Source organism: Parasteatoda tepidariorum, chromosome 11 (assembly GCF_982258835.1).
Source record: "Parasteatoda tepidariorum strain Cologne lab strain chromosome 11, Ptep-v5.0, whole genome shotgun sequence".
Lineage (NCBI taxonomy): Eukaryota > Metazoa > Arthropoda > Arachnida > Araneae > Theridiidae > Parasteatoda > Parasteatoda tepidariorum.
Window position 1 is genome coordinate 100,992,213 of NC_141765.1, and position 19,034 is coordinate 101,011,246.

At 27.2% G+C, this 19,034-nt stretch overlaps 1 long non-coding RNA gene across 4 annotated transcripts in view; it reads right to left on the reverse strand.

The window, feature by feature from the left end:
- Positions 1–2,604: 2,604 nt before the first annotated feature.
- The window catches only part of LOC147802039 (uncharacterized), a 34,318-nt gene continuing 17,888 nt past the window's right edge, over positions 2,605–19,034 (reverse strand). For 2 of the 4 annotated variants that reach the window (XR_015430458.1, XR_015430461.1), the window contains exons 3-6: positions 18,101–18,189; positions 7,312–7,392; positions 7,140–7,233; positions 2,605–6,469 (exon numbers count right to left, since the gene is read on the reverse strand). This is a non-coding gene — a long non-coding RNA (uncharacterized LOC147802039). Of the gene's footprint in view, positions 6,470–7,139; positions 7,234–7,311; positions 7,393–16,590; positions 18,190–19,034 lie in introns of those variants that run through there. The other 2 variants (XR_015430459.1, XR_015430460.1) reach the window with 2 other exon arrangements.

Below are 19,034 nucleotides of genomic sequence, written 5' to 3' on the forward strand. Positions count from 1 at the left end.
TCGGTTAAAAATGCTCTACAGTGGACAAATATTCAATCAACATAATATACTTCATGTATTTTTTGACTATAAGTTTTATTGCACTTAAGTTGAATATTACAGAGCGCCCCACCTTCAGGTGACCATCGGTAAGATTAACGTTCTAATGAATGAAAAAAAAGTGCGTAGGAAGTTATTAAAGACCATAGGATAGCCTGGTTGGTAGGGCACTGGGCCCATGTTCAAGAGGTTGTGGATTCGATCCCCGCCGGCCGAAGACTCCCTGTGTAGTAAATGGTGACTCGTGCACGTTAAATCTGTGGAGTCACAACGTCCTCCCTGTTCACAAAACAAATCATACCTTTGGGGGTACTGATCCAAGAATTTCCTTGTCTTTAATATAATATCATGTCGAGTTTGTTGTTAATTTACGTCGCACTAGAGCTGCACAATGGGCTATTGGCGACGGTCTGGGAAGCATTCCGGAGGATGATCCGAAGACATGCCATCACAATTTTGATCCTCTGCGGAGGGGATGGCACCCCCGCTTCGGTAGCCCGACGATCTGCGCGCTTAGTCGCGCACTTTACGGTAGCACAGTTTAACGAGGACCAATACCGCACACCCTCGGTCCCTACGCAGACTGATCCAAGTGGTCACCCACCCGCACACTGACCGCAGCCAGTGATGCTTGACTTCGGTGATCTGCTGGGAACCGTGTCTTAACGATCAGTCCACTGCGGGACAGGTCGAGTTTGGAAATTATAGTTAAATATTGAAGGGAGATATGGGGCCATTTATATGTACAGTATATGAGCAAGAATTTCTCCATTTTACTGCTATTGTATGTGATTAAAAATAATAATTTTTAAAAAAATGTTTTATTTAAGTTACAAGATTTAAAAATAAATAAAAAAAGCACATTTATTTTCATTAAATATAATTTTTAAATATTGAACATGACCGAAGCTAGAGTTCCGAACCCTCGGGACTAGAAATACTTGTTTCCTAACACTCAACCCATAGATGTAGACGGGGAAGATGAATCAGTTCACCTGAAGGGCGTCAGGGTAAACTTGAACATTGTAGTCTTTACTCTATATTCGCGCCATCTAATGATCATTTATATAACATTTTGTTCTCAAATATTTTTAAAGAATTATCGAAGAGCTTGGTTTTGAACATAACAATATAATGTAAATAATTTTTAAAAATTGAATCTTCAACGATATCATTGTTCAAAATGATATTTATTTATAAGGAACGACGGTGCGAAATAATATTTTTTTTTTTTATTGAACACTTTGCATTTTTACATTTTCCACAATTTCCAAATAAAATTACCAAAGATCAAAGTATTTTTCGTAAAATTTTTTTTATTTGTTCGCAAATTTCAAAGAAAATTCTTTTCGTTCAAAAATAAAAAGGTCAAAATTAAATCATGGCAAATCAGTTAATTCATAAATTAAGGAACACATAAAACGTTTTTAAATTAAATAATCATCTATATGAAAAATAAAATGAAACAAAAAAATAAATATGTTTACAATAGTTTTAAAAAAATTTCTTTAGAGCTGACATTTTTGTAATTATACCTTAAGATTTTATTTAAAAGAAATTAAAGGCTAATAAGAATACTAAGTTTTCTTGCAAGAAATTTACACAATTGGCATATTTGGAATTGCTTTACAATATAAGTTTGGATTGCTTTATTATTTCAGTTTTAATGGTACTTTTATTCAATTGTTAATTCCTTTACTCTAACAATGTATTTTTATTAAAACTAAAGTGTATTTAAGTTTTTTTGTTTAAAAAATTAAAGAGAAAACTTTATTTTGACTTAATATCAAGAAAAATAAATTAATGCCCAATTATTATTAATCATAATTAAGTTCCTTTAAAAAGTTGTTAAAAATCATTTCTCACTATATATCATACCTTACGATAAAAAAAACTTTTATTTATTGCCATAGAGTATTAGTGTAACTAACACAATTTCAAACTCTACACATACTATAAATAATAATAATAATGTATGGATACCATTACTCATTCTTAGGAAGGATAATATTCTTCCTCACATCATAAAAACTTTTTATATAATATAAATTTTCTAAACTTTTAGTCACTTGTTACATTTAAGACCTTTTTTAAAACTTTCAGGACAAATTTTTAAGGTCATACAAATTATGCTGTTATCTCTATCTATTTGTTTAATTGACTTAATCATATGATTTTGAAAAATAGCAAAAGGTTGCATGGCCCTGCATACAAGGTTAAAAATCAAAAATTAATAATATAAAATTTCTACTAAAAACTAACAAAAACTTAATAATTTTGTTAAATATCTTATGATTATTATATACATACCTAGATTTAAAATCAGGAAGGATAATAATTTCTAACCTTCTATACCAACCTTTTCCATAAAACTCTACGTACAAAACTCATTCAGCTAGGATATAGTATATACTCAGATTACAATTAAACCAAGCAATAGCTCTTGCTTCACTGTCCACCATTTGGCCAAGAAGTAATCCAACTAAATATTTAAACTATATTGGATTTTTGGCAATTTCACTGAAACCCTAATATAGTTCACCATTTAGTTCACGTTTGGATATGTTAAAAATCTGAAAATATAGCTTAAATCTACTGGGATTTTATAAAATAATTTTCAAGCAGAAACTAAAAAATAAATAAAAAAGTGTAGTTTTACATAAAAAAATATACTATGCAAAAATATAATAACATATAGGACTATGTAAAAATATAATACTATGTGAAAATATAATAAAATGTAGGACAAAATTAATTTTAAAAAAACTAGTAGTTTTGAAAAAAAATTACTAAAAATATTGCAATTTATTCAATTATCAAAGAATTCATTTTAAAAATAAACTATTGTAAGGACGCAAGACGATGGCAGAAAAACACCATCATAAAGAGCTCAGTATTTTTAATCATACTTTCACATTAAACATTTAACAATAAAGGGTAATAACATAACATTATCTAACAAAACAAAAAAAAGAACTTGAAAGTTTTACTCAAATGAGTGGGAAAAAGGGAACCATGATGGTTCGCAGAGCTCGTCTTGCGTCATCTCCAATTAAGTCAGAATGAAGATTATTGTCACTGTTTTTGCGGATAGAGGGGTAGCGCCATCTGGTGCTATGAATTAACTATCCGTTACACTATGAATATTGTTAAATACATACCAAAGTAAAACATCATACAGGAAAGTAATTTTCACCACATTCTAGAAATTATGACAAACAATAATAATAACAACAATTAATAATATCAAAGTTCCAGACGCTAATAAAAGCATGCATTAAGAAAGAAAATATTATAAAATTCTTAAAAATAAATAAATAACAAAACTGTATTTAAACCTATAATTTTCCCAGCTTCAGCCTGATGCAAAAATCACACGCAATATAAAATTAATTATTATTATATTTATTTATAATATAATCAATGATGAAAAATTTCAAACATTAATAAAAGCATGCACTGAAAAAGAAAATATAAAAGTAATTCTTATAAGAAAAAACAGTAGGTATAAATCTCTGTACAAAGTTTCCAGGCTCCAGCCAGATGTAAAAATGATATGCAACATATATTTAATTATTATTATATTTATATATAATAATATGGTTCTAAAACATAACTATGTCAACTCAAAATATTATTTTGAGCAGCGCCAAAGTCTAATAACTTAGATACTTGGCACTACTGTGCCACTAATTCTTTCTCTTAACGATAGGAATAAAACTGTTTTTTAAAAAGAAAATAATTTAAATAAAAAGAAACTTTGAGAATCAATATTTAAAAAATTGAGTAATTTATTTATACATATTTTTATTCAAAACATTAAAATCAATGTATCAGAAATATCTGTAATTAGCATTTGTGACCAGTTTGGTTCTGATAAGGAACTTGTCATTTTTCTGTTCCTCACTACATGGTCGGGTGTTGTGGTAATATAATATTTCAAATATAATTTAATAATTTATAGAACCAAACTTCAAATAAACCTTTACTGGCCTTTATGGATTGTGTGCCTGGTCAGAACATTATGTCCAAGGCATACACACATTTCAGTTATATCATTTTATTTCAATTAGTCAGTAATATTTAAACAAAAATTTCAAATAGTCGCTAGTGGTCTTTATGAAATGTGCATCAGTTTTTTTACTGTACCCAAAGTGCACACAACAAAGCTTGAATTCATAGTATATAGCAAAGAGGATGTTTGCAGCTTTCAAAATCCAATTTTTTTAAAAAATTTATTACTTGTTTTTTTAAACAATTACAGCAAAAAGTATATAAATCATAACATCTTTCAAGTAGGTAACAAATCAAAGTAAAGATATTTATAATCAAATTTTAAGTTGAACACAATAACAATAAGCAAATTAATGAAAATAGCTAAATATAATTCTATGCATAGCACTAACAATGAAATTAGATTTTACGATTTAAAATCAAAATTATTTTTAAAAGAAATAAATCTATGTATTTTTTATTGTTTAGTTATTGTAAAGTAAATTTTTTTAAGTGAATTTTTATGTTATTCTCAATTATTTTTTTTCTTTTGAGTAAAAGAACAATTGATTACATAATGTAAAGACTAACAGAATAAATAATATTGATTTTGTTTCATTAGAAAACTGTAAATGTAATTTAAAAGCCACTTTAAAGCACTAGTTTTTTTAAATGGTTTAAAAAATTCCTTGATGTAACTTTATTCTTGGATGTGATGGTCATAAAATAAGTTAATTGTCTTGATATGAAAATACTTACATCCTCTATTAATTACAAAATGTCAACCGTTAGAAACTGACTATGTAGCTTTGTTATTGATTACTATAGTTGCTATCAACTTGGATAGAGAAAGAAGGAATTTAATGAAACAATAGGGAAAGATATATGCAGATTATATATGACTTTGCTCAGGTATCTGAATTGTTTTCCATGTGCAATAACAGAACAGTGCATTTTCATGAGCAAACAATTCAATTTACGCCAAAGGAAACCCATAAAATTCTACATATTTTATACCAATGTGATGAAGGTTACAAGATGACATGCGATGGTATATGATAATCTCTGATAGACAGGATTTATTATCCAGGAAATAACAACGAGAAACAATAAACTAGTTTTAATACTAGATCTGGTAGGAATATTTTACCCTCATTAAGAGTTAGACAAACAAGAATTTCTTAAAAATAAAATTTTATGAAAATTTGCTGCAAGACCATGGTGAACATTTCAAATTATATCAAGGACATGATATATGACCCATTTGAAATAATGAATGTGATGCAAGTGTTTTATAAAAAAAATTTAAATTGTCTTTAAAAATAAATTGTTTTATAGTAAAAGATAAATCTAATATTTAAGCTGTTTTTACTTTCATATGTCATTCTGGTATCATAACAGTTACTGCTCTTCCATTATCATTGGAAAGTAAAAAACTAAAAATTATGTTTGTTTATAGAACACAAATAATTAAAGTCTGTGTCAAGACACTGAAACAAATGCCCATTGAATGAGAGTATGGGGCCATGCGTCCAAGACATAAAAAAGAGATAAATTTAAGAGTGTAACAACTACAGAGTAATCACCTCTTTAAACAAAGCATTTTAAATCCTAACAAACATTTTAATACAAAAGACTGTTACCATACATTGCAAAAGTCATCGAAAATTATCAATGTGGATTAGAAAGAGAAAGGTCAAGACCAGATCCACACAAATCTGGGGGGAAAAACAAAAGAAATTAATATTTATACATACTATATACTATTTTTTGACTTTAAGACAGCATATGATGGCATAGATAGAAAAAAATTATATTATGCAATACTCGATTTAGAAATACCCCCGTAACTAGATAAATCTTACAAAAATGACAATTAATAGAGTTAAATGCAAAGCAAAACAAGGTTAAGTAAAACCTATACGAATATCTATAAGACTGAGATTCCATGTCATTGAAAAAGTTATTAAAGACACAGTATAACAGTTTAAATGTTAGATTAATTTATTAAATATAGCAAACAAATGTTAATATGGATTAAGAAATCACTTGAAATTAAAACACTTAAGCATAAATTAAAGACTGATCAATATAAAACTTTAGTAAAACAAAAAAGCATGTGTGGAAGCGCATTCTGGACCATGAACAAAACAAAGGAAAACATGTTCTAAGAGAAAAGAAAATATTTGGCACTATCAAATAAATAATGTCTGGAGTATAAAAACCAAATATTGTGAAAACTAAAAAGGTATATCAATTAAAATGACATGTCTACAGATACAATGATTTAAACCCAAAGAAAAAGATGGCAAACTTGAAGTGGCTTGATACACTTGAGAAAATGTCACATAAAATTGGGATCAACCATTGGAAAACTGTAACAGTGGATCATTCCCAATGAAAGAAACTTAAGGAGAGAGTCTTGGCCTTCAACAGGCTGTAAAAATGCAAAAAAGAAAGAACTATTAATTTTTTTTTAAAATGTTAAAAAAGGTTAAAAATAATAAATCAATAAGATTATTAAATAAGGTTAAGAATTGTCCTTAGAAAAAATAATTAAAGTGAAATATGCAAATTTTTTCAACAGGTAAAATATTATTTTGTTAATAAGTAATACGTTAATCAAAAAGAATATCATTTAAAATTATACAGATATCAATGTTTAAAAGGGTCAACTAATAAAATTTCAGTATGGTCGAAATTTATTTTGAAATAATTTATCTAACAAATAGTAGAAAATACTGAAGGGAACAGCAACAATTTTTTTCTGGTCTGAATTAAGAGAAAAACTAGTCATTTCATCAAAAATTAATTTTAACACAATATTTTCAATTTAGAAAAAAATCATAAATAATATTTATTGCTAATAGATGTGACACTTTCTCATGAATCAGGCATACTTTCAGTTTGAGAAACAAAAGATTGCACATAGCAGTTTTTATACAATTTTTTGTATAAAAATAATATTGTTCATTAAAGATTAAAAGAAATGCAGGGTTATTCATAATTCCCTCTGGGGTATTGAAGCGTTATAGTAAAAAAAAGAAGACGAATATGAAAAAAAGAAACATATGAAATTATTCCGAAACTATTAAAGTTTTACTTACATACATTACAGGTGTTCTATGTGTGAACCCTTGATCACACGGCATACATCAATGCGATAGTCCAGTTCCTGCCCGGAGGGAGTTATGAATAACCCTGTACAAAGAAACTCCAAATGTAAGCTTCTTTTTCATTACAGACAGCATATTTTGCAGAAGAAAAAAAAAGAATTACTTTTAACATAGGTGAAACAGCAGGTATGCAAAAGTGATGATGGAGCAGCAGCTGTGGGTTTGACTCCTTATGTTTCCATTGCTAAATGAAAAGAAAATAATTAAAGAGAATGACAAATACACAAAATTACTATGCTATTTCTGGTTATTGTGAAAACAACTACATAAAAATATGCATGGAGAAAATTTCTTAATAACAAAAAATGGTTACATGGAGAGAATTTTTTTTTTTTATCAAAAGCAGTTATGTTAAAAGATTTTTTAATAACCTGTTGACACATTGTTCAACTATCTATAGAAAAATTAACTAGTTCATTAATAGTAAAACCATGAAATTTAAACCTCTTTTACAAACATTTCTGTTTTATATTTTAAATATTATATAGTAATAAGTAGGAAAACTTTTAAAACATTCATGATTCAAGTAAAAGTGTAAAAACAATAAAAACCTATAATCAGGAACCTTAAAGTTGACTTGATTTCAGATTTTTTCACCTTGAACATTAATTACATAATAAAAAGTATCAGTTAAGAAAATAGTTTTAATTCGACAGCATAGATACAAAAAATTAAGTTCTTCTTAAAATACACAGTGAGATGGCAGATAAATGTTTTCAGAAATCTTGATTACTAAATTGTAGTTTATAAGAAAAATTTGAATTTTGTTAATTATGATTTGTTTTTATAAGCTAAAATTCAATACAGAAGAACCTCAATCGATCCTTCTCGAGGAACTATTCTTCACAAACCACAGATGCAGGAAAACGACGACTGAGGGTTAACTTTTAATAATTTGGAAATGTATGAAAATTAATACAATTGTAATAAGTATAAAACATTTAACTGAAAAATTATTCAAAATATTTACAGTGCAAAAAAGGGATAAATAAATGTATTAACTTCCTAAAAATATTTGGAAATTTCGGTTTTCTTTTTTCTTAGGACAAACAATAAATTTTTAACAGCTGCTACAGATTGTAGTTCATTTTCTGAAAGTTCCTGTGAATACAGAAAGCTCCTTATTGTTTTTAAGGCTTTCAGACCTCCTGCAAATGTTTGCTTTAATTGGTTGTGTTAAGTTCAGTCTTCATTGGAATTATATTGCACTTCTTCTACTTTTACAACTACTTCTTTAACCAACTACATCACAATGTTTTTATCAATTGATGCATAAACATCAAACCTGTTGCTTCAGGTATTTTACCCAAATTGTAATAAATCCACACTTTTTCTTTCACTATTAGCATTAGGATTCAGAAGATATTGTTTGGCTTCTCAAAACAAATTAATTTCAATATTTTTATCAAATGTTGGTAAAAATTCTTAAAAAGGAAAAAAGTACATGTAAGGAGCATAAATATATCTTGATTAGAGTCAATTCTTTTTAGTGAAATATCATCTTAAAGTAAAAATAAACAGAAATTAAAAAAAAATTGCAAGCTATATTATTTCAAAAAATAAAAATACCTTATTTTAAGAAGCCTTGACACTGACTTAGCTTATTATTGAGTAAGCGTACATAACTCAATAAATCTACTCATCATTATTTTTTCAAGATAATGATTTGTGTTAGCCTTTATTTAAATGTTACATATTAAATTCTAAGTTAATTTTTCTTAATTTAAATTTAATTTTAATGTTACAAAAAATTAGACAAGAGTCAAAACTTTCCTCTTTACACAGATTTAATATTACCAATATGCTTTTAAACATTTAACAGTTAAAACATTTGCACAGATTCTGTATTGTAATGCATGAATGAAAGTCTACAGATTTGCTTGCAGTTTATGACCACAGAAAAATAGTAAAAATCTAAGTTGCCGCTTTAAAATATAATAATTTTAAATACACTCTCCATTCATTATGTAGAATAAATAAGTACACCTATGTGTCTCAAATTGTTACTATACATTTTTGCATACCTTGAAAGTTTTACTTGTCAGAAAGTATCATCAATAGTTATTTCATTGGACTGTAAAAAGAAATATTTAAAGTATGGAAATAATTAGCAATTCAAAATTATCACAAAAATTAAAAACCATGTAAGCAATAAAAATTGAAAATGACAGTTTTTTCCACGTTCAAAAAAATACTAGTACATGAAAATAAGGATTGCAAGCCAAAAATAAAATAGTGCAAAATTTTTAGCAAATATATAACATCTAATCTATCATTTTTACTAAATTAAAGTCCTGTATAAAATAAAATGATCCAAAAATAACGAACGATGAATACCAAAATGAGAATCACATAGTTTCATACACTTATGCTTCAGAGACATGGACTTTAACAAAAAGGGAAGAGAAGTTATTAGCAACCTTCCAAAGGAAGGTCCTACGAACCATCTTTGGCGCTATCCTCGATAACAACAACTGGAGAAAAAGATATAATTTTGAAATATATAAGATCCTTAATAGTGATGATATCATTAAATCTATTAAACTAAGTAGAATGAGATGGGCTGGGCATGTAGTGAGAATGAGCCCAGAACGTACAGCATAAAGAGTCTTTATTGCAACCCCCTCCAATAAAAGGCCAAGAGGAAGGCCCAAAAAGAGATAGAAAGATGGTGTAGATGAGGATTTTGCCATCCTTAAAGCAAAGAACTGGAAATCAATTGCTGGGAGAAGGGCAGAATGGAAAAAGCTTCTGAGTAAGGCCCAGGCTCACAAAGAGCTGTTGTGCCAATGCTGATGCTTGATTTAATGATCCAATATTATATATACATAATTTTATTCCCTAGCGACGTTATTGAAATTTAAAATAACTTTTATGTGTGGAAAAATGAGTACTTACATCATATTTACTCCGTTAATCACAAAGCTATGGGACTAGTAAAAATAGGAGTCTTTATTACTCAAAATTGGAAAAAAATTTCTAAAATAATTCTACCAAAATAAGTGAACATGAAAATATTTAGAGTAAAGCTGTTAATTGTTTCAAAAGTTATAGAAAAATGTAGATATTTTAAGTTCAATGTGAGCTTTTGAAGCTATCTTGAATTTACACAAGAGGTCAGAGTGGTACAAAACTTAAACTATGCTATCTAGACAGGGAGGTGTAGTTTCTGATGAATTTGTTCATGTCAATAGAACCAAAAGTTTAATAGTTAATATGATTTAATGAAGAAAAAAAACAATACAAATTTAGACTGATAAATATTTAAGCATCAGACGCTGCTGTCTGGGCAAGTGAGGTAATGTTTCGTAAGTTTCCTTTATTCTAAATTGAACATGATCAAAAGAAAATAAATAAATAAAAATTTTGTTTTTAAATCTGAACCAAGTAGTTGGCGCCAGAACAGAATTTGAAGACATTCAAATAGTCAATGATGAAATAATAATTTCTCTCAAAAGACAAGAGCTTTAAAAGCTTTGAATTTTAATTTGCACTTTTCAACGCTTAGCTGTCAAGCGAAGTTATGTATTTTTTCATGTGCTTTTTTTTTAAGTAATATCAAAAAAGGCAAGATCCAAAAACCTAGATTTTAAAATTTAGAAGTAATAAGAAAATAAGAGAGAAAAGAAATAAGTGTGTAAAAAAATACAACTTTACGCATTTGTGTGCTTAAAATTGCTATTAAATAGGTCCTGCATATTGTTTTGTTCTGAATATGATTTAAAAAAAAAGACAAGAATACAAAACTAAAAGTTTACGTATAAAAACTTTTAAATTACTATTTATCTAAAAAAAATTAATTAATATGCATCAGATATACAAACAAGTAAAGGTATTGAAGTTTGAAAGTTTCATAGTTTGGAAGTTATAAGGGTTTTAATATGCAAATAGGTTTAACTGAACATATTTACTTTTTATGAAAGAGTTGGGATTTAGCAATTTTTACTGTACTATGATCAGTTTAAGTACTCAAAGAGCTTTTCCAGGGTGTGTAGTTAAACATCTCAAAATTAAGTGAAAAAAGTACTTTTTAAGCACTCAAAAAATATTTTTAAGCCCTATATACTTTCACAAAATGTGAAATAATTTTTAAAGACCTTACATGATCCAGATAAAATAACTAGTTTCTAACAAAGAACTCCAAATTTTAAAATTATTATCATCCTCATTACTTTTCCCCATATCTCATAAGGATAGATCCCATATCTTGTAAAGATAGGAACACAAATCCACAACTTTCTTCCAGTTGGCATTCTAAGTAATATAATCATGCAGTACCTGCCTATTTTACAATACCTAGACACTTTAATAGCTGCAGACATTTTAAAATAGCTGCAGCTGTTTGGAAGTTAAAAGGGTGCATTGATACTTTAACTTTACTGAGCACTATGTATATATACTGTATTAGTTTATTTCGTTATATAGAAGCTCCCCTGATTTTGATGTACTTTAATTTAGGACAAAATAAACATATGCCAAACATTTAAATGGTTTAATAATATCTGACTCTTACTAAATAAAAATTATCCATTAAAAATTATACATTTAATTAGTATTTGAATACGGACTTATAAGTTTAGAAATCTAACAAAAAGTTTTTATAATAAAAATTTAGGGTAAGTCAATTTTCAAATAAACTTTTCTTTTGAAGGTAGATATTTTTTGCAAAATAAGCTTGTTTAACTAGTAAAGTACATGATTATTATAATTTTATGTTGGAATATTTTCTTAATATTTTATTTAAAATCATATGATCGATTATCTTGACTTGAAAAACAGTGGACTGCACTTGAGAAAAAATAAATTAAAACGTAGGAAAACAGAATATGTCATACAATACAGGCTTTATAGTGAGCTAAGGAAAAATTTATGAAAAAATAAGAACATTTTTTTGAAAAGAAGACATATGCCAGACTACTTTTAAAAAAGACAAAGGGCAAACTAAAAAACATATAATTTGGTCTACAGAAATATATAAAAAAATAATTTAGTGATTTGTAAAACAATTAATTTGATTTTCTGTGTTTTATGCTTGTTTCAAAATTGAAAGTTTTTCCTGATATTTCAGAATCAATAAAACTCAGAGTTAATGACTCATATCAAACAGGTAAAATTCAAACATATATAGCTAACAATTCAGATTATTCTCATCAAGAATCATATAACAGTATCTGTAGAGTAAATAGAAATAATCATTTTAATGTAAATTAGACATCAAATGCATATTTTTTAGTACAAATCTATTTTTAGAGTAATAATGATGGTTAATGTATAAATGTAATTTTTAGTAATGAAAAGCAAAAAAAAATTTAAAAAGAAATAGCAAATAAAATGTATGCTTTTCAACAATGCTTTTAAAATAAGAAAGGAATTATTAATAGAAAATTTGAGAAACTTCACAATAAAAAGGAAATTTTATAAGAAAAAAATAAATCCAATTCTTTAACAATTGCAGCAGGCCTTAAAGTTCATCAAAATATTATGAACAAAACAGTAATTTAAGCACAGTTGCTGGAGAAAATAATTTTAACAAAATAATTTTACAAATCATAAATGAATTCATACTTTTAAAATATGCTTAAAAATGCAGTTAATTATTATTATTTTAACTAAACTCTTTTCAGAAATTAAATAGTTATAATTCATAATTAATGAAGTTTTTTTAATGCTTCATATATCATATGACAAATATTAGGCACAGTCATTAAATGTAGCAACAGCAACTGTTTTTACAAATCATAAATGAATTCATACTTTTAAAATATGCTGAAAAATGCAGTTAATTATTATTATTTTAACTAAACTCTTTTCAGAAATTAAATAGTTATAATTCATAACTAATGAAGCTTTTTTAATGCTTCATATATCATATGACAAATATTAGGCACAGTCATTAAATGTAGCAACAGCTACTTCATAAAATTTATTTGATGAAACTAAAAATGATTATCAATAATTTTAAATGCATTGTAAATTTCAATGGCATATGGTCCATTTTTGGCCTACAACATATTATAGTTAAAATAAAGATTTTGATGACATTTGCAGTTTTGGATACTTCTGCAATATTAGAGAAAGTTTTTCAATTTTTGGGGCACATTATTTGTTTCAGGAAGGTAATTTTTCCTTTTTAGAGCAAATGTATTTTTTTTTTAAATTTTTTGGAAATACCAATATCATTCTTACACCTTAAACAGAAATTAAGTCTAGAAGACTATTCTAGTTATAAATAACTTTGAAGTTAACTTATAGCTGATACAAAAGTACAGTCTATTTAAATATGAATCTAAACCCTCTAAATCTAGTCTTTTGTGAAAGTTTATTTATGAACAATGTTCAACGGTGCATATGTATCAAAACAATTTTTCTTTCTTTAGTCTTTTGTTATTTTAGATCTTCATATTAATTTCAAAGTATAATAGAAATTACATCTCATTTTTTTCAAGTATTTAAATACAATTGTATGTTATATGAAAGTTCAGAAAAGAAACCATGTCTCAGATTAAAATTTTTATTTAATTACAAAGGATTTATTTATTTTATTTTAAGAGCATTTATGGGCATTTTTTATTAACAGAAAATTACTTTTAGAAATAACAGAAATGATTTGGTCATTTTTCTAAACTCTAAAAGGGAGTATGACACAGGATTAAAAAAAAAAACAATCGAAAAAAGTCATGTTAGTATACAACCATGAAATGAGTCAAAAACAAGCCAAAAAAAACTTCAAGAAATTTTCTTTAACAAAATCATACCTTTTTATGCTCAGATCTAGATAATTTTCTGTTCATCAGATATTCTGTTATTATTATAATAAAAAATTATTATTTATAAGCTGCTTACATACATTCTATACTCCCCCCCCCAAAAAAAATTTTTTTTTTTACTATCTCAAGCAAAAAGGGAGTGAAAGACTATACGAGGACTTACAATAGCTCAGAAATATGTACGAGAATCAAAGTCATATCCAAACAAGGGCAAGGGGGAGGGCGATTTCATAATGTTAAAAACTTTGAGTGAGGACAGCAAAATAGAAAGGAGGGAAATATTGATGAAGATATTGAAGATTTTTTTCACCTCTCTGTTTGACATGTTTCACGGGTTACGCTTTCTACAAAATTTTGAAACATTCCTTGTGGATGATTATAACCCAATGCGACAATTTAATGTGATTGCCACAGACCTCTAATATCATACAATAAATTACAAATTTTATTAAACTTTGAGTTAATACCATTATTGATTACATTTTAAAATGATTTTGTACACTTAAAAATTTAAACGTTTTTACCGTTTTAGAATGAATGATTTTAAAAATTATATGTGATTAAAATGCATGCTAAGTTTCAAAAACCATTTTCCTGGCATGGCACCAGCGATCTTTTCAATAATTACTGTTGTAAAATTGCATACATGTCTGTCTGATTTTTTATTTCTTAACTGCTAAAGACCTTTCTGAACAAGGAATGATTTCCAAAATATTTTTTAAAAATAAGTTTTTCAGACAATTTTTTGTTTACCAATTAAAAACTCTTGCCCTACAAGATTAAGAGTGTTTTCGGAAATTCTTTTACAAAGGAAAATAAATAAAAGCCAGTGCAGCAAACATGAAAGTTATAATTTTAAATGCTATAAAATTTCAAAATCCATAGAAAATTACCTAATGTGCATTGCATAAACCAATAAACAGAGCACCCTGAATAACTTTTTATCTAATGATCAGATCTTCATATTCTAGGACTCAATGGTTTGAGTGGGTGACCTCAAATATGCTAAATTATTTGAGCAGATAATAGTTTAGGTCACAAAATCAGACACATAAACATACTTTCTCTGAACAAACACACCCTTTTTCTGACGAATTAGAATTATTTACCCCCTCAATGAAGGGGAATATTTCTCGCTATCTCGGAAATATGGTCACTAAAGTTTGATCAGGAGAGCAGTCTAAATTTGGACCCTTAATGTTAATTTTACTATTTGCATATTTCCCCAAAGGAACAGAAATTGTTATGCAAATTAAAAAAATTGTTGGACGCAATTATAAAATCCGTTTAGACACAGATAATTCCATGCAAAAAATAAATTTTAGCGAGTATTTACTACTTTTTATTATTTTATTTAATAGTCAAGAAACTTATGAATTGTAAGGTATACAGTTATTTGCATTATTTCAAAGAATGTAATTTTAAAAGCCAAACTACGCTGTTTGAGTGAAATCGGTCCAATGGTTTCCGAGAAATCCTCCTCTGAAAATTTTGTATTTTTAAAATTTGATTTCTCAGGAACCATTTGACCAAATTTGCTCAAATTTTGTAATTTGCAATTCAAAAATACATTCTTAAAAACAATGTAAAAAATTGCATGTCTTAATGTTAAATTTTTCTTCCGATTATTATTAAATAAAGTAATGAAAATTAATAAATATTCCCTAAATATTATTGCTTACACGGACTTATCTAAGGCTAAACGAACTTTATAACTGCGAGCAAATTTTTTCCTTTTTTCACTTAAAACTTTCTTCAGATATGGCGAATTAAGCAAAAAGGTAAAATATTAAGGGGTTCAAATCTTTGGAGCATTCTCCTGTCAAACTATTGAGACCATATTGCAGCTACCCCCAATAATTTTGGGGGACAGAAATTTTAATTCATCGAAAAAGATATGTTTATTTAGAGAAAGTACATTTTTGTGTCTTATTTCATAATTTAAAATATCATTTGCACTAATTAATTAGCATAATTGAAGTCCTTTTTTGAAGTCATTAAGATTAACCCCTAGAATGTGAAGATCTGAATCATCAAATCAAAAATTATTCATGGTGGTTTGTCTTTCATTTTGAGCACTGTGTGTTATATATTTATAAAGAGAGAAAGAGAAATTATCTTGCTGTAAAGAAGTGTCAATGTTTTACAAAAAAAAGTTTAAATATTAAAAAAAAAAAAAGAATCTTAAACTTTTTTTTAAAAAGCCTTTAATTTGGCCAGATTTTTCTACCAACAAGAAAATTATAAAAAATCAAAGAATAATTCTTAAATTCTTTTCAAAGTTCTGCAAACTTAGAAAATGCAATCTACAGTAATTTTTCAAATATTAAAAAATTAGATTACAATTGCTTTATATTTCCATTAACTGTGACTCTTCTTCATATTGACATTTTGTCCCATTTTCATAATTAGCATAAAGAGTGCAGACTAAGAATACTCAAATGGTGAACTAACAGTTGTTCTGTCTAGATGACAGCGAAAGAAAAAAAATTCAGAACATTTTTTTTTTTTGCAAAGTATTTATATACCAAACTATTAAAAAAAAAAAAGCACATTTTGATTAACTTAAATACATTAAAAGTGAATTTTATAGCAAAAGAATTACACAATATACTATTTTTAGTTTCAAAACTTTGTTTAGTCAGATAGTTTAACAGTATCCAGTATAATTCCATTAATGGAGTACTGAACAATTCATAAGATTTAGAGATCAATACATATACAATTTTACAGTGCTGTTACATTGAAATAAAAAAATAAATAATCAGTATCAATCAGTTAACATTTTCTCATACCAATGTTTAATTAAATTTTATAATAGAGTTCAAGACTTCCTTAACACATAGACACGCATTTACAGTGAAATCACCTTCACGCCATGAGTAAAGCGTATTCTGCTTCCAAAGATATTTTAATAACGTGAGTCTCTGGAGATCATGAGAATAATATATCGCTCTGTGTGTTTCCATAGTATCATGTCTGTTTATTTGTGTCCGTTGCTTCTTATCTCGCCACTTCACACAATCAGTTCGGATCAATGAGGAATATTACTTAAAATCTTTACTCTAACTAGTTAAACTTTCGAAAAGAAAATGGAAAACTTATTTCTTAGCGAGTCAAATAGAAGTGAAGAAGAAAGCTTTTATGAGGCTCACAATAATTTCCTTTAATAAATCATTTTTGTACTACTTTTATAAAAATTTGGTGGTTTTGTTACGTCCTGTGAAATATCTTTTCAAATACATACGAATATCCTTCACAAGGAGTTAAATAAGCGTCACCCCAATATGGGTGACGTGGTCTGATCAGAAACTAAGCTGATATCTGAATATGGGTGATGTGGCAGTCAACATATTAAACAAATAAGTTTAAAGTAGGGTTTCTTGATACAAATCTTGAAACAAAAGCGCAGTGAATGTGTTTCTTAACACTCTTGTACAAAAGTAATTTAGTGGATAATACCTCAATTTCCCATTTGAAAATGTTACGACATGATAAGTATTGATTATTTTTTAAATTAGATGAAAGAGATAAATCAATATAACTTTTAAAACTACAAAAATCAACACTTTAATGTTTGTTATTGTATTTGCATAAATAAGTTTATGGGCCGTGAATTATTTACCATAAAAATTTGATACTACATAAGATTTATTGAGTATCTTTTTTAAAAGTGACTGCATTCCTAAATAATTTGAAACAAAGTATCCTGCAAGTAAGGTTGTATGACTTAATAGTGTATATAAGTTAGTGGTTCATAAATTTGAACCATCGAATAGTGTGCGTTTTAAAAGATGTTGGATTGAAAATTCAATTTTTTCAAAATAATTTAACCATTCCCAAAATAATAGAAAATTAAACTCTCTTATGGGCAGTTCAGTAATTATAAACATGATTTGTATTTGTAGAAAATGGAATGTTCTGAACACACAAAAATCAGGAATATCATGACAAAGTAGATAAAAATCAGGACAATATATGATCAAAAATATCAAGAATATCAGGACAACTAAGAACCCTGAGATGTTCCAAACTCTTAATAGTTATAAAAATAGCATATTATTCATTAAAAAGCATTATTTTGTTTAAGACTTTAAAAGAAAGAAAATCAAGCAAATATTTGACCTTTCCAGCAAGATACACCTTTTAAGTATCATGATCATAAAAAGGGAAGAGAAGGCCAGAAGGAGTGTCAGAGGAGTGTCCAAATTGTGCTGAAAACATAAACATTTTTTTAGTTTACAATTCAAACATTATTAATGAACTTTTTAAGGTGAAATATTTTATAGGAGGTGAGGGTTTGGTTATGTGTGTTAACATACACCCTTCTGGTGGTTAGTTTTGGAGAGATACATTTCTTACAAATTTGTCTAAAAATCTAATTAAATATAGTTTTCAACTAGTCAAGAATTTTTTTCAATAATAATCTGAACCTGTATTCTGGTTTATATCTAGAATTACAAAGTTGTTTAAGTTTTCTGTAGTAATTTCCCCCCTCGCTATCTTTACTAAACCGGACTAATGTGGACAAGTTAAGGTGCTAGCTACAAATTTGATAATTTATTAAGTAGTCATTTATCATAACTCTGAATGGTATATCTAAAGCAAAAATGAAATCAATTACAATCTAAGCCTTATTGGAGGGCATTTCACTTAACTAAAAAAGACATTTTAAACAAAATCAATACATTAAAAATTACTATTTAATTCGATTTATTTGATAGCACTGAATCAACTTAAAATTGAATCAGTTTTAATAACCATAATTTTAAATTGATGATGTAATGGTTTGAATGGATAACACGAGGTGTGCATGGTTTAGTGATATTTCCCTCACTGGGGTAATGAAAACCATTGTTGTTTTAATTTAACGTATGGCAAAAATTCTTTAATTTATCTATATTGAATGGTATTCTTTTATCAAACCTGATAAAACACCACCTTTAAATTTTCTTAAAACTTTTAAGGGATGAATTAATCTAAAGGTTTTGTGCTAAATATTGAAATCATTAATTGTAAAGGTATATTATTTTGCAAAATCATTTTGATTTAGGAAATG